At 49.1% G+C, this 17,636-nt stretch overlaps 1 protein-coding gene across 1 annotated transcript in view; it reads right to left on the bottom strand.

Annotated features, from left to right (window-relative positions):
* Positions 1-17,636, bottom strand: part of LOC119396358 (protein prickle) — a 463,939-nt gene that overhangs the window by 445,024 nt on the left and 1,279 nt on the right. The window lies entirely within an intron of this gene.

Below are 17,636 nucleotides of genomic sequence, written 5' to 3'. Positions count from 1 at the left end.
ACCGCAATGCATTCAGTATTTGCGCTTCGCTTTTGCGCTATGAAAGCGTAAACGATTCGACCGTGCATCAGGCGACGGCGGCACCCAACTCCCGACTCCGGAAAGAAAGATCCTCTCTCACCAACTCCCGTGCAGTGCGGCGAAGTTTTCACATAAAGCGGGTGTCGGTGCATATTCACGTACGTCTAGCATCTTAACTCCTTTATAGGTGTATAAAGGTGTAGTTGGTATATTTTGACACATTTACGGTGTCCCATTGATAACACACTCACTCTGGAGGAATAAGACGGAATTGGTGTTGATGGGGCAAATGCAGTCTTTTGGGACCATATTCCTAAAGACATCTTACGTTAAACGTTTTGCCTAAGAGAATATTTCAGCCAATCATGATGCGCGACATAGCATTAGCGAAGCCGGCTGTCCAGTGGGAAAACGAAGTTACGAAAGAGAAGTTTTGGGAATTAGGACCCTGTTTCCCAATTAGGGGGAGGAGGATGGGGGTAGTGGAGTACTTTTGGTGGCAAGAAAACTCGACAACTGTAAGAGTGTGCTAAGCTAGTGTAGTTGGTACATCTTAGGGCAGGAACAAACAGCGCTAAGCTCGGACGAGACGCTGGAGAGCACGCAGACAAGACGTGGTGATCTGTCGTGCTCTCACCGTACCGTCCTTAGCGCTATTTGTTACTGTCATACCATGACAACTGAAACGAATGACACGAAAACGGCACGACATGAGCTCTATTAGCTATTCCTGTCAAACTCTCGAGACTGTGAAATATATCGAGGCACCCATCCGTTGATAAAAATTTATGTGCAGCTTTCAACTGAGCCCGCCGTCGAGCCACGGGACACTGTTAGTGCACTGTAGCTTTCGCTGCACTGAACGGAAGTGGTGAGATGGAGCTGTATACAGATGGGGTGCAGCAAACAAGAAAGAACGCAGAGAAAAGAACGAACGAATTTACGAAAAAAAATCATGATAAACAAAAAAAGAAAGAAGATTCTGGAAGACAAAGCGGAAAACGCCGCGAAGAAGTACCTTGGCGTTTTGTTTTTGTTTGAGTTCGTTTTTACTGTTTTTTTTTTCGAATGGAATAATAGGGCGAAGGCGCCCCCAAAGGGGGACCAGGTGAAAAACAATCGCAGCTCAAACGAAGACGGATACACTTCGCACGAGGGCCTCTGAGTGTTGCGTGGATTGCGAGAGCGGAGTGCAAAAGCTTGTTTCCGCGCTAAAACCACTCCCGTATTCAATCTTTTCTTCTCAATTTTTGCTCTTCTTTCTTTTTCTTCTCGACAAAAGGAGGAAGAAAAGATAGATGGAAGGCGAAATAGGCCAAACGAAAGCGAAGTTGCGAAACGTTAGCTATGTCTTCAACACTCATCTTTCTTCCTTTTTCTCTCTCTCTGGTGGCGTACAAGGTTCTCTCTCTCTCTCTCTCTCTCTCTCTCTCTCTCTCCACACACACACACACACACACACACACACGAGTGACCCTCCCTCCTGACTTGCTTCGATCTCACTTGCCGACCTTTCCTTTTAGCTTCGAAGCACTCCGTTCAGTGTATACCGTAACAATGCAGGAGTACTCCGCCCCTCACTGCTGGCAACACGATGCAGCCAACTATCTTAATTCGAATAACTAAGAGTGCATACAAAATGGAAGTAAGTATCACATCTGAAACGAATCTAATCAACTGAACTAGATTTCCGAGTACATGAGCACTATAGACGAAGAGAACAGCGTACAACATTGCGGACGCGCCATTATATACACACCATACTGGGTCACAAACTATGAATTCACAAACTCGCGATTGCTTGCATACGTATACAACTCTCGACACCACACTCCTAAACACATCATTCCCCGAGAAGCGTCGACACCGAAAGAAGTTCGCCTCTGTCGTGACGTCAGAGGCATAAGAAAAACCTGATTGGCGGAAGCACCTACGCAAAATTAGCACCGAGTAGAAGAGAGTTGCCCATATTTGTCCCTGCTTTACGTTCTATACGGATTGGCTGAGGTGTTACGCAGCTGCCACATCGATGTGATGAGCTACTGAGATAGGATATGCGTGTTTAAGTTTAATTGCCTTAACTTTTAGTAACGCACCTAGTCGACAAGATGCCAACACAAAAGTTGTGGAGGATGTCACCGACCATACACAGACACCGCCATAAACAGCAAGTGACCGCGTTCCCTTAAAGTTCAGTTCAACAAGTGGATAGAACAAGTTCAGCGTAACTTTCGTGGCTTGCTTTTCATGAATGCAGCGGATCAAACAACTGAGTAGCACAATTACTTCCCACCCGTTAACTGCATGAGGAACAAATCTACAAAGAAACAACGAGGCATCGCGGAAGACAATAATTTTGAGCCTTTAATAAGAGCAAAAAAAGAAGGCCCCTCCATTACATTCAACATACATCAGACGTTGGGATGTGCGTACATTCAAAAGCGCGATATGAACATGAACACTAAAATTAAGTACCGTTATTCGTGCCACCGAAGTAATGAAATGAGCGCGTCGTTACACTTAGGGAAATGAGTCCGCATACGTACATATGTAATGCCGAAACCATGCGTGTTATGAACACGGAACTGTGTATACTGTACAGCCGTATAGGGCCTCACAACATTCGCGATGCGCGTAAGGATAACCCGTAAATAGCTGCTGCATTTTCGACGAGGTCTCCGAGAGCTCTAATTACGCACTGACCAGCGACGAGGAAGCCACCGTCATCTCTAGCCTTTAACCGAAGCGTCGTGAGGGGTGAGGAAAGTAGGAAAGAGAGGGGGGGGGGGTGTAGGTTTGAAGAGGGGAAGAGTATTACAGCATACAGCGCGGACACGTTGGGTGCCTCACCTATTCCTAAGCATACATACTATACACGCATTGCAGCTACACACATATTTTTGATCGACGTGGTCACCTTGCCGAGATCTGACTGAACCCAACCTTCTGCTTTGCCTCAGTTAATCTTATACTATTAAGAGAACCGGCTAATTCTGCTCGACATAGTTCCGACGGTGTGGCCCCGACGTTCTCGTCCTCACGTATACGAAAGCGCCGGCGCGCCTGCCGCAACAACCTGTCGTTATTAGTGGTACACACGAATCGAGCCCGACATTACACGTACACATAATACACGCTTAACGACCATTCGCACTGAGGTCTTGTCGTTATACCGGGTTATTCATAGATGACGTGTACAGTATAGCGAACACACAACGTGGACAGACCGGACGGAGCGGTCGCATACAAAACATTCGGCGCTCATGTGTCCTCCCCAACTCTGAGCGGCCTCCCCAACTCTGTGCGGTATACAGGGAGCGAAGGAGGGGGGGAAGATGTTATGGACGTGTGTACACGTCTATACGGGGGGCGCGGGTCATTAGGCGCACCGTCGCACTGCGCTAGCCAATCCCATTAGCCGATTCTTCGGGAGGGGCGCCCGTATACATGTATACCATACCCCCCCCCCCCCCCCCCCCGTGACCCGACCTTGTCTCCGGATTCAACCATCGCAACATACACGCAGACGCATTACAGCGAGAAATCGCGTGCATTTGCAGACCCCTGCGTGGAGAAGCGCCTGCTGCATGCAGGTATGGGGGCGTGCGTGGTTGTGGGTGGCCCGCGAAGCGGACGAAGCAGCTAGCCTTTACAATGGTGCACGGAAAAGAACTCAAGTTCAAAAGAAAAGAAAGTAAAATGATACTGCGGATGGAGAGCTGTATATAAAGAGAAGCGTACAGTTTGTAGCACAAAGCAGGATATACGGCAGCGGATGCCAGGATACTGTGACCGCATCCATGACGTGGACCGTCGAGCTATCGGCGCAGCGCAGTCTGTCTTAATCTATTCCCCGCATGCCACATAGCAACCCATTTGGGCGTTTCTATTGCTCTCTCGAGCCCTATCCAGACAAGGTAACTCAATATGTGGGGGTAATTCGATTTGGGATGGAATGGCGGAGGCACCGATAGAACGGTTCGCCCTCCGCGAGTTTAAGTAAACAGGCTGTTCTATGACAGCTCTCTTTGTATACCACAGAAGGAGAGACATAAGAGAGACCGGAGCCCTGTATCAATCGCGGCATCATAGATGATGCCGCGATTGATACAGGGCTCCGGTCTCTCTTATGTCTCTATAGCTTGGTATTAAGTGACGAAATCGCTCAATTCATAGCACTAACGGTAGAGCGATCCTTAGGCCGTATAATATATATTTTTACTATGCCTAAAGGCAAGCTATCAAAGCTAAAGAAAAAAATTGCCTGCGCTTGAAATTCAATAAGTTTCCGGCCATCTGTCGACAAGCCAATTAAGACAACCGACGTCCACACTCTACATGAAGTGTTCGTCTGTAGACATCACCATCTCGGCTAATTAAGGGCCCACGAAAAGTGTCGGAACCATAAAAAATCTCGGGCGCGTAAAGAAATAAAAGAAAAAAGAAACCACGAACGGTGCGCACTCCATCTTACTGCATTGCCCCAAGACAAACATGCGTCGACGGAGAGCTAATAATTACGCGAGTGATTTGCCGCGATAAGCGAGCACCGAGCGTAAGATGACTGCTCCCCCCCCCCCCCCCCCCTCCACTCCATAACTAACTCTCCTTCATCTTGTTCCGCTCTATCTATACGATGGGCGACAGAAATCACGCGCGCGCCGCCACTAATCCGTAATGGGTCCAATTAACAAGAGCATACACGTCTGGTCAGTGGGTTCGTGTATGTGCGAAAGCTTTCGTACCATTCCTGAAGGCACGCGGGTTCGATCGGTGCGAGAGGCGCCTGTATACGTATAAGGATGGGAGGCAATGAAGACGCGCGTGCTTTATACACCTTCGAAAGAGCTCTTCTTCGCCAGCCTGTTCAGCGACAGCTGCGATCAATTCGCACCGAGAGAAGCTCTGCCACGCAGCAACCTATAACACGCTGCCCCCTCCCCCTTTCTCCTCTTTACCTCAACCAGCACCACTATATAATCGGGTGGCAGCCGAGAAGGAGAGAAAGAGGTGCATTATAACGCAAGTCCGCGCCAGCGTCGCATATAAATCTCGCGAAGTCAGTGAAGCGGAGACCCCGACCACGGCCGGTCTGGGTTCACGCGAGAGTTGTGCGTACACGTAGGACAAACGGAGCTGACGCAACGCGATCTAATGTATAATAGGTGTGGTGTTCACCAACTTTGCGAAGTTCGGTGTCCATGTCCACGTATAGACAGACAGCGAATTAAATATTTACCGTCGAACGCAATATTACAACCGACGCTCAATACAGTCGATAGCGACATGACGAGGCATCGGTCACAGTGAATAAAGTTATAGGGTGCGTTAGGTGTTGCACGTCAGAGTGCGTTTGGGCAGAAATCCTGCGAAGTAACGCTTTCGGCGCTGTTCTTATACGGTGTCGGTGATGTTGAGACGGGCGAACTCTATAGCCCGATTTGCGACCGCACGTCTGAAAGTCGACTGTCACATTGAAACACGAGAAATAGTCGCAATATTTCAGTTCAAACGATATGACGGTCTTTCGGAAGGTGTAAACGTTGAACGCAATCACGTGGCAATCATCTTCACTGCAGCGTGCCCATGCAGAGCCGTTACGCAGTATACACAGAGTACATACACGGCAGAGTTACGTAATAAAGAAGCGTAATAATCGCCTTCACACCATGACACAAAGGCCCGGATACACCAAGCCGAGTCAAGACGAAGCCCGGATGCTGCAGCTCCGGAGCGGTTTATAGCACCTCGCCTCCTGCCGGCTGACTCGAAGCCCCGTGTAATCCGACCAGGCGGCGACGGTCGGCCTTGCCACCCTAATCCCTAGTCAGCCTGGATGCGTAAATCTATATCGCCGAGGAGAGCATAATGGGAAAATACGAACGCCCTAATCTCGCAACCCCCCTGCCACCCGCCGCTCACAAGACGCCCGTCGCAGGTCGTCCGTGATCGCCGCGTCGAGGGAAGTGTATACGTATACAGGAAGAACAGCAACTGGCTTGCAGTGGCAGCCCGATAGAATGTAAGGAAAATGAAGAAAAGAACGAGGAAACACCGCGGAAAATGAAGAGAGAAAGCAAAGATGGAAAACTTTTAGTTCTGACCGGTCGAACTCGGCTAAGCGGCTGCTGTAAGCGCATCAGCAGCTTATCTTTCGTGTGCAGCCGCAGGCCTTTGTATACGTATATGTACGCGCTTGGGCAACGTCATGAGTTTGTGCCCACGGAGCTATACGGGAAGGATGCGCTGAAGGAACGGAACCAGAGCTTCCAGCTCGAGACTGGCCGCTGCGTATTAGACAAGGAAAATATGTTTTAACTACTTTTTCCATCCTCGCAAGTCATCGAAGTCTGACATTCGATGACTTCCAGAGCATAACCGCCTCGAGAAGTACGTAACTCTGGGATCGGTTGCTGACCCGAAAGTCGCGGGTTCGATCCCGGCCGCGGCGGTCGTATTTCGATGGAGTCGAAATGCTATAGAGGCCCGTGTACTGTGCGATGTCAGTGCACGTTAAAGAACACAAGATGGTGGAAATTTCCGGAGCCTACGGCGGGCCTACTGATCGTATCATGGTTTTGGCACGGGAAAACCTTAGGTATAGTTTGGTGTAAGATGCTCAAGAGTACACATTGCGCGATGAGATTGCTCTGGACTCAATGGAACGAGAGCCCACTCACTGCCACACTTTAGCAACGCTTTTCAGGCACCTTGCGCATAACGTGAAGTTGCGCAGTTGCGCAGAGGGACGAGCACAAAAAGAAAACAACCATAGCAGGACTGGCGATATACGATACGATAATGCGTACGACACGTTTGCGCTTCGCATGCGTGTACAGTTTGCTACACTCGTTATCACTGCTACCTCCCCCCCACCCTACCTTCCTGCCCCACTGTAGACTACAGGACTTGCACTGACGTCACCTTAGCCGACTAGTTGGAGGACCAGACATGTCAGAAAGCTGCACGCGCTGTATATTCTGCCGTAAGTTCTCGCACACACGCCAGCAGCGTTGCTATTTCGTCTCGGCGACATATTGAACGCGGTTGCTGGTGGCTTTGAACGCGATAAACTGGCATCCACCGTTTTAGAGGACGAGTACGGCGGGAAGCTGTGTGGCCGACGTCATACTCTCTTTCGTTTTCTCTGATCATCCGTTTCCTTAGACACCAGAGGGCATACATTGTTACGGCTATTGCGAATACCGTAAAATTCGCCCATTTTATCGAACTTACCATCTTGCCAAGTTGAAATAATTCGCGGTACACACGGTCTGCGCTCCTCCATGACTGGCTCAAGGAGCAGCCACGGCAGATTTCGACAATGCGGCGAAACTGCGACAGTTTCCAGAATAGTACCCAAGGGATAGCTATAGGACTTGTTCAGTCGACCTCTAGGGCTCTCCCCTTTTAAATCTCTCTCTCTTTTATTATTGATCCCCTCGATTCCCACAGCTTCAACTTTATGTCGGTCCCGGAAGCCATTCACACTTTCGACGACAGCAGCCACGTGGTATGAAAGTCTTGCAAGCATCTACAAAAACGTCGCCACCTTCTCTCTCGATGCGCACAGTGGACGCTATGCACACAATTTCGCGGCCTGCACGCGTGTCTGTGTGCACTGTGACACGGAGGTTGGAAAACGAAAGTAATCCGCATGCAGATTTTATGCGCTGTACAAGGTTCCAGCCAAGCATACGCTGCAGACAAGTTCTCTTGGGCGCCGAAAACTACGCGTGCTCTCCCCCCCCCCCTCCCCCTCACCTCCTCCCTCATTCTCTCGGGAACCGTCGCGGCGATCGTACTAGCCCGTGTCGCGACCCGGACCTTTCGGGAGGCCGGGCCGTCATAAAAGTGAGAACGGTAGCGGGGTGTATACGCACAACACACACACACACGCGACATTCAGTCCTATCGCGGGTATATATAGTGTTCATTATCCCCTTCGCGCTGGGAAAAACAAACCGTTCCGCGAAGCGAAGACGGCTTTATTGCGAAGACGGTCGTCTTTACGATCGTCCTCGGACATCTCGGAGGTATCGTCGTCGACGGTGGCGCGCACTCCCTGTACTGTACACACTCCGCTTAAATCGAAGCAAAGCGGCATTCTTGTTCCGTTTAAACGAAAATTTCTCATATGGGCAATGCGCGCCGCGTTGATGTAAGGTAGTTTTGAGCCCACGATCGTGTTTATTGTCATTTATGTGTTCGCTCTTTCTTTTTATTTATTTCTTGTAGATAATCTTTGTACGATTTGCAAACTTCTATCCGACCGTTTTGCCATCATCCTAATTTCTCCGAACAATTATAAATTTATAACGCATGCATATTAATTCCAATAATTATTCCTGTACAGTGGGATTTTGATACATGCGTTATTACATATTGTTCATGTTATCGAATAAAACTTATTCCAACTGAGCTGCGTAGGTCGTAGAGGCAGAGTTAAGGAAAAGACATGACGATCTCAGTGCAGTGACAAGACAACCAGTGATATCGTGTATACGGTGGCCCGTAATGTTAGCCTAATACGAGAAGGTCGATGTTACCGGCCAGTACTGCCACGCGATGTTCCGTCTTATACGAACGCGCCCTTCATACGAACAAATCTTCGAGATCGCGGACGATTTCAAGTTGAACTCACATTTCTGCCTCGCCGTTCAGAGATGAATAATACGTGTTAGTTTGCTTGAACAACACGACAAATGAAAACGAAGAAATGAAGCACCTGTGACGCCAATCGTCACGCACTTATGACATCTGTATATAGGCTCCACCTGTATGTGGATTTTTTTTTTCTATTTGCAGATATTTTTCGCTAAGCTATATATAGAAAGGCGTTCCCACATATATAACCAGAAAGGTGCGTGAAACAACGTTTCATAAGTTTCATGGTGTTACTTTTTAAATGCAAATAACAATAAACACGCCTAACTGTTTTACAGGGAAACTAGAGCCAGTTATCGCGAACATCGTATCCCGTGCGTGTACACTATAATAATGCGAATGTTGTTCAACAAAAACGTCTCGCTTTCACTTATAAACTAACACTGCATGTGCGTCAAACGGCATTCTATACATATTTTGTGGTTCCATGCGCCTGGAACACCATTTTACCTCGTTAAGCGGATATGTTCGCTTCTTGTTTCAATTATAGCACATATCTAAGTCGAATGAAATTAAGAGTGAGCGAGCAACACCCAGCTCTGAACAAAGTAAGTGTGGAGACAGCGACTAGGAGAGTACAGCACGAGAATGTATGCGCGCGCGTGCCCAGAAGGATTCAGGTTAAACCCACGTTTTTCTCGAATCTTCGAAGAGTCTGTGTCTCAGTGTCAAGACCAAGACCCTATACAGTAGTGCAAAGATACGAGTACGGATTCCCGGGAGAGTCCATCAAAACTTTCTTTCTTCTTCTGGGATCCAAAAAACAACGAGAGGGGGCGCTGTTAAACAAAGTCACGCACGCATGCAGTAAACACTGGATACAAGGTTATAGTCAGAGACAAAAAGGTTAAGAAAGGGAAAAAAAGGCTATATAACGTTTAATATCCGAGCTCGTCGTGCGAGTCTTATAACGCCGTATCCTTTTCACGAGAGCGGAATAAAATGGAAAGGAACGAGTGTAGGAAGACAAGGTTCACGACGTCGAGCTTCACACGAAACTGAAGAGCAAGGACTAGCTCCAGCAAGGGGAGAATACGGCGCTTATGCGGCGGAAGCAATTCCCGGGCGCTCGCTTCGCGCCGTGTCTGTCTAGCAGCGGCGAATGCTGTTCCGAAAGCGATCTCCGGGCCTGTGGCACCGTGAAATAAGCTCCCCCTCCCCCGCCACCACCCTCGCCGACGCCTTCGCCAAAGCTTTCTTGCCATAATACAGAGAAGCAAGCCGGGTTGCGCATCTTTTCCCGTGAGCCAGGCAGCCCCCTTCACCCTGCCCCCCCCCCCCCCCCCGACGGCGGTGAAACAAAAGAGGCTTTTCTTACTTCATATTCTCTCCTCTCCTTTATATTTCTCGATGTTTTCCCCGGTTTCGTTCGTATCTCGCGTCTCGCTTCCGAGATTACGCGAGAGGGCTGCAGCGAGTGAAGAATATTGCGAGTTTGTGTGTAGTTCGCATACGCACACGTGCGAAAAGCAACGACACGAAATAAAAACGTAAGAAAGAACCAGGCGAGAAACAACGGACAGTGTATACGCGCTATACTTTGTACGAGATGAAACGCGCATGCGCAGACATAGAGTGCTCCCTTACGCACACACGCGTGCGTCTAGGCGTCTGTAACGTTATAACGCTATACTATATATATAGGTGTATGTATATACGGGGAGAATGCCACTTTTATTATGCAGGCGCAGCGCGCGTTTGCCATGTCGACTCGTCAGCCGACGCGAATAGGCAATCTCTTCGCGAGCTCGTTCTCTGCAACCCCTAGTCATCTTCTCTCTCGCTGATAATTTATTTTTATCCCTGTCTTGCGTTTTCTTCCTTTTTGTATTTTCCCAAAGTCTCGTAGCGCTGTTCCTTTTCTCGCTGACTCCGAGAAAGGGACCGTTTTCTAGAAGGCAGTGCGAGATACATTATTGAGACTTAATTTCAACGGGCCTATGAAAGGTCGGCGTAGATGAAGAGAAAAGGCTAGCGCCTCGCGTCCCAATGTAATATGTGCCCGCGGCTGCCGCCTTGTTCCAGAGATCCTAATAGGTGCTTCGTGGCGAACGGCGCCCGATTCAACGATTCAATATTGGAGTAACATACGTGAACTGGAGGCGACACATTCTCGACGTAGCAGTTATATTACTCCCTATTTACGCCTCTTTCATTTCTTTTTCGACGGTTGCCGTATAGGGTGCACGGGAGAAATCACTTGTTGCGAGATGTGCGACGCGTATGAAGAGTTTATTTCATCGGATGACGCGATTTCTTTGTCTCCGGAATCGCTAATTGATGTTAAGACTACACACACACACACACACACACACACACGCACACACACACACACACACACACACACACACACACACACACACACACACACACACACACACACACACACACACGCGCGCGCGCGCGCGCGCGCGCACGCACGCACGCACGCGCACACACATGAGCAGTGACGTAACCAGAAACTTTTTCTCAGGGGGAAGTGGGTGGGGGGCACTTCCACCACTTGTGAGACAACGTTCAGGCCGCAAGACTCTTCTTTATTGTCTCCCGAGCCTGAGCCCCACTGCTCAAGCCCAAGCTGATATGATGAGTAGAGGCCGGATTTTCAGGCATTAAAAAAGCTCGTTTTAGGCGCCAAAAATAGGCAGGGAAAACAACATTTTAGGCCTCCAATACCGTAAATATAGGCACAATAAATTTTCACATAAATGCAAATAATTTCAAACGAAGACATGCGCAACCTCTATTTGCTATAGGAAAACAAAAATGTTATCGCTTAAGATGGCACAAAGGCGCCAACAGTTGAACATAGCCGCGCAATTGTGCTTTGTCTCGTACGGTTCACAGAACATGGTCTCTCCCATTTTCTGCACGGTTAGTCACGTGTTCACTGTCGGATCAACACACTCCTGGGTGTCTTTTCGGCATGACTGAGAAGGGCAGAGCAGGGCCAGAAAGCCAGATCGCTAAAAGACCAGGCGGGTCGAATTGCGTAGAGCCAATTTCTCCCCTGGCAGTGAACCACTGGCGTAGCAGGCGGAGTGTGTGTGTGTGTGTGGGGGGGGGGGGGGGGGGGGGGGGGGGGAGGGAAGGGGGGTAGGTCGGGTGTTTGACCCTCTCTCCCCAAAACATTTCAGTTCTGCATGTGTACACATACACGCACACATACAAGCGCATGCACGTACATACACAAAGTATGGTTGAACCCCTCGAAAAAAATTTCTGGCTATGCTACCGCAGTGAACATCTTAAAAAGCAAATTACATCAAAACAAAAGCTATGTGCCCATCATATTTTTCTTTCTTTTTTGCTCTTATCTCTCCTATCCGCTGATGGCTCTCCGCGGTTTCGCATTCGCCAACTGCTCGCACCATGTCAGCGTGGCGGCGAATTCTGGCCGGCGTGTCCCACTTCACTGCTGCTAGCGGTTATTTCCGGGAGTTGGTTGAACTAGAGGACTAGGTTGAACCCCATAGTTGCCAACAGTCAATGTTGCGCGGTAACGTGAATAACAGTCTGAAACTGCATCCGGGAGTGAAACTTGAGGCTAAATAGGGTGCATATAGCGCAAATTTTGCAAATAAGCATTTATAGGCATTTGTAAGCATTTAGGCACGACCGCCAAAAATAGGCATTTGTAGGCACTATAAAAACACTATAAAAGCCCTTCTTAACCTCCAATTCATGCTCATATATCAAGATGGCGCGATAGGAGTGCAAGGAACAAAATAGGCATTTGCCTAAAATCCGGTCTCTAATGATGAGTATTTACAGGTGAGAAGATGAAGCGTATGAATAATGCTCACCGTATACCCATGCAAAATTGAAAAATTTCGGGGAGGATTATCTTAAGGAGCGCAATAGCGGAGCTTTCGTGAAAAATTCGGTCGCCGGCACACGCGGGAGGATCACGTGACCTGAGCAGAAAAACGCCACGTAAGAAGTCATACCATTTGAATGAATATGATATGAATGAAAGGGAAGGTTCTGCTCGGCGTTGCGTAAGTATGGCCGTTTTGCCTCCGTCAGTGGCTGGCCAGTGCCACGGGGGGACCATGAACCAACGCCGTGCAACTTCGCCAGGAATAGACAGCGACGTGCCGCTCTACCAATGACGTCACACGTGACGTTTACGCTCAGGTCACGTGACTCTGCCGCATGTCACGGTGACGGAAAGTTCCTCCATTGCGCTCTTTGGGATATAGATACACGCCACACCTGAGAAAGTTGACGGAGCCCTGCTCGTATCGCTCAGCTGTTAGAGAACCTCGCACGAGTAATGCGAAAGGTGTAGGTTCGACTGCCGCCAACGGCAAGTTGTATGTTAGTCCACTTTCATTTCAACCAGCCTCATCGCTCGTATAAGCTTCATTTAAACGCACGGTTAATTCCTCTGACGTTTTTCTTCGTTCAGAATTGTCAGAGAGCCCACGATACGGCGGTCAGGCTCGGCCTATACCGTCCCCACGTCAGAGCGGCCCGCGACGCTGCATGCCCTAGGGCATCGTCTCTCGGGACGTTTTTCAGTAAAGTTCTCTGTATCTGTTAGCTACATGTGGTTTGTGACACCCCGTGTCACGCCTCAGAGAGCAACAACAGTGACAGCTATCAGTAATATATTCTCGAGGACGCGGGCTCGATTCCCAGCCACGGCGACCGCATTCCGATGAGGGCGTAATGCGAGAACCACTTGTTTGCTAAAACTTACAGGTGCACATTAGAGAACTCCTGGTGGTGAAAATTAACCCGGAAGCCCCAGCTACGGCGTACCTCATAATAATACCGCGGTTTTGGCACGTAACACCACGGAAATGAAATTCATTAACCGATAACAAACGTAACACGGAAAGAATGGGAAGTATCCGACAGAAAAGCCGACAACACCTCGAGGGCAAGCCAGTCCTATATTGCTCAATCTAGAGCCGCCTATTCTAGAGCCGCCTCAATCTAGAGCCAGCACCACGTTGGGCGTTGTGTGCATAACGCAACGGTAGTCCAAGCCGCATGTGCGTGGACAAGTGCAACTGATGTTATCTGTACGACTCCATTCGCGGCTATTGCTCTAAGACAGTCAAAGCAAACGAGGTTTATTACCTTCCGATCCTAAAACAACCAGGAAGATGTCGGTATAGGCTCGGCGAACGCATTTCTGTCGGTTTCGCACTACGCTCGCCGTTGGCCCCTTCTCAATGCGGCCGTGTCGTGTGGCCCCGTAGGCGTTCACCAGCCTGCTTACGTTACACCAGCAAATAAATGTTATAAACGACTGAAACTACATCCGTGTTTTAGCGTGTTATAGGATGTTCGCCGCGAGGTGGACAAACGACCTGTTTTATCTGCGGTACGAACTTCCAACAGCCCGAAACATCTCTATTTAGTGAATAGCGCACCGTCCTGTTTTGTACCGAGTGCCTGATTTGTGGTTGTATTTTTACTTAAGCGCTACAACAATTTCATTAGGTATTAACCAGCTGGTTGAGGAAGAAGTTGTCAAATGTTAAAGGGGCCCTAAACTGTTGCGAGTTCAAAGACGAGAGAGTTGTTTCTTTATCGTCTTCACGTACTACTCTTCCTACAGGCATTATCTACTCCTCGCAACTTATTTATTTGATAAAATACGTGGAAGATGTCGACACTAAGTATGGATGGATGGATGGAAAGACTTTATGGAGGTCCATTATATTGCGCCGGTTTCCTAGCCCGAAGCGGGCCGCTCCCACGTAGAAGCCCATCAGAATTTCGCGCTTTTCGGCTGCACACAATGCACAAACCGAAGTGAGATCACTTGATCGCGCGCGAGAGTCATGCGAGACAAAACAGAACGGGCTTGCGACTGCATGACAAAGCAGGGTAAGGGAGACAATTCACGACTGATATCCCTCGTATATGAGCCAATCGAGAGCTTATTTCCTCGCGACGTCACGTGAACAGACTGCTGGCGACACGAAGTGTGCCGGAAAGACGGGAAACGCCGGGTGAGAATAGCGCGTTGTTAAACAGCGCGAAAAATATGAGGACACAAGTAAGAAACATACAGAACCCCACGAGCGCAGACTGCCAAGGAATTGAAGTCCGAGTGCTCGAGAAACGTAAGACTTCACTCCGACTGGCTAAAAGTGACACTCCAATGCGACCATGACGTGGTTGTGGTGGCTGACCATTTGGCCGAATACAGAAGGTTATCTGCAAGCGCCGCTGAGCTCCTGTGGCAACGCGCGAGATGGTTTCTTTCTCAGAAGAGCCATAAAGAAAAATTTCAATAACGTAAAAAACTATGAACCAACAAGCCCGCCATAATGCGTTACTGGAGAATAACCCGCTCATTCCTGGTATTTGCAAAGGTTGTTTAGGGGTGCGTGCCTTAAACGTCTCCTATGACCGCAGAACCGAAACACAGCGCCACCCAACGAGGCAACGCACTTAAAAGCGATAGGAAGTAGGCAAGGCCGCAGACCCTCTCCCTGACTTCCTGTGGCCCGGACAACAAGAAGCCACGCTAAAACGCCGCGGGGTGAGACCAAGTCGAGGGCCAAGACTGTCGGATGCGCAACTCGTCGAGAGTACTTTTTTTTTTTTTTTTTTGTTCTCCACGTTTGTCTCCCAGCTCATCGATGCCGCCGCCGCTCTCAACCTGTCCCGTCTTCTCGTTCATGCGGGTCGACCTTGGAGGCGCCAAAAAGTTCTTCCCCGTATCGGCGGCGCGCGGCTGTGGTGGTGGCGAGAAAGAAGTCGTCGCGGCACTTCTCGAGGAAGGCTCCCAACAACCAAACACACACACACCTTCGCTCTTCCTCTTCTCCTCCACTGCGCTGCGAACACACGGCGTGCAAGGCACCTGACGCGGATTCTTAATTGCTCGTCGTCAGAGAGAGAGAGAGAGAGAGGGGGGGGAAACGGCGTACGTTTAAAAATTCTCACTGAGTTTTTCATTTCCTCTGTTAGTTCTGAACGCTTATTTCTTTGTTACTTCTTCTACTTCCTCCTCCAAAAGCCACTCCCCGTCGCTATCTTCGTCAAAAAAGAAAGAAGGTGCGCAGTCTAGAAGGCGCGGTACGCGCCTCCAACGGTCGTGCTAGCAGTAACAAAGATATGCCTTGAAGAAGAAGAAGAAGAAGAAGAAGAGAAGCGTTCTTCTCTTCCTTCCCTTCTCTCCATCCTTCATGACTTTTTTTCGTTGTAGCCAAACTTCAATGCGGGGGGCTGGTGTTGGAAGCGGCGGGAGAGGCTTTCTTTCACGCAATGGTCGTTTGCCTGCTTGCCTCCCCGGGGCCAACCCTCCTGCCGCCAACGCACCGCACGACGTACGTGCCATAATCGCTCGCCTGGACCTCGCCGTCCGGTCCACAACATGCGAACGGCGAGCGTTGAACGGCTCGGTATCTTTTTCGACGGTAGTGCTACTACCACATGCATTTGTATACGTGCGCTTGTATACGTCTCTTCTTCCTGTTTCGTCCTTGTCCCTTTTTGCGCCACCGTCTTATACTTAACTATGCACCAACTAGCCCCGCAACAAATTTTATTGTACCACATGCATACAGTTTCCGTATTCAAGAGCAGGATACGCCAGAAAATCAGCGAACGAAAGAGATATTCGCTTTCCAACTCGTAAACTCGGAGGGGGTAATTTTTTATTTTTTTTTGTAAGATGCTACGAAGAGAAAGCATCAGAGATTGTGATCAAGGACCTCATGACGTCGCTATATCGCTGAAGGTAGAAAATGAAGAAACACACATACAAACACACACGCATAGGCGTGCGCACGGTTCTCCATTGGGTGAGTTTGGGGGGGGGGGGGGGGGGGGGGGGGTAGTTTCACCTCAGCGCTTCCCCCACGCCCGTTCGTTGGGTCGAGTCCGAAAGAAAACGAGCCCCGCAATGGATGCCAAAATGAAAATGAAGCGATGACGTCCGCCTCACAACCGCCTGCCATAGGTTCCCGGTGGGAAGTAAACAGTTCTTTGAATGCAACATCAGGGGCCCTGGTCGCCATTGTCGTCACAAAAACATGCGTGGTCATAACCTTGCGCATTGAAAAATGACGTGAAAGGTCCGAATGAGCAGAGGTACGTAGCAGAATTGGCGCCCCCCATTGGATGACTAGCGGGGGGCAGCCGGCCACTTTCTATTTCAAAACGAGCCCGCCTCAATTCGTGACCGCAATAACTTGCGGCTTGTTGTGCAGTTTTATATAGCAAGCTCGGGGCCAATAGGATTCCTCGCACCTGCTACAGAATCGGCAGGTGCACGGTAGGCACCGGGCAAGCCGTACGACATCGTGACCAGGAGGTATACAGGATACAGGTCTCAATGAAGACTTTGCAAATTAATTTGAGTATGTGAGCTAGTGTGATTCGCTTGCTTGTTTGTCTTTTTTACCGATCTCTTCTTTTTGTCGTCAGCCACAATGGCTTCACGTACGAGTAAAGTCACACCACGAGTAAAGTACTCACGGATTGAAACGCGAAACTTTAGGGCAAAGTATAACGCGCGTACTCTCGAAATTTCCAGCGTCGACAGTTCGTATCATATCGGCGCAGTTTTGATTCGAACACATACATCAGGGTCAACATTACCTTTAGCAGCCAGATTTGCAGCGACATGATGCGGTTATCTTGAGCAATTAATTGGTCATATCAGCCGCTATACTACGAAATAGATGATGTCGCCCTAAACAGATGGTCGGCCAAGCGGGCTGCTTGACCGACCTCTCTTTATCTTCCAGTTTCATCGCGCTCTCTAAACGCAGCTACCTTTATTTATAAAGGTGCATACCTTCGCGGTTCGGCAACCGACAATAACCTTTTTCGATGTCTATTTTTTTCTTATCCGTCACGATCTGTCGCTTCAGATATTACACATGATGTAGAGTGCATGCCGGGCCGGCCGCTGGGCTGAGTTCTCGTAATCTTTAAACTTTATCGTACTTTTACAGTTAAAAGCAACA

This window comes from Rhipicephalus sanguineus, chromosome 6 (assembly GCF_013339695.2).
Source record: "Rhipicephalus sanguineus isolate Rsan-2018 chromosome 6, BIME_Rsan_1.4, whole genome shotgun sequence".
Taxonomy (NCBI): domain Eukaryota; kingdom Metazoa; phylum Arthropoda; class Arachnida; order Ixodida; family Ixodidae; genus Rhipicephalus; species Rhipicephalus sanguineus.
This window is presented reverse-complemented; position numbering and strand designations above follow the sequence as displayed.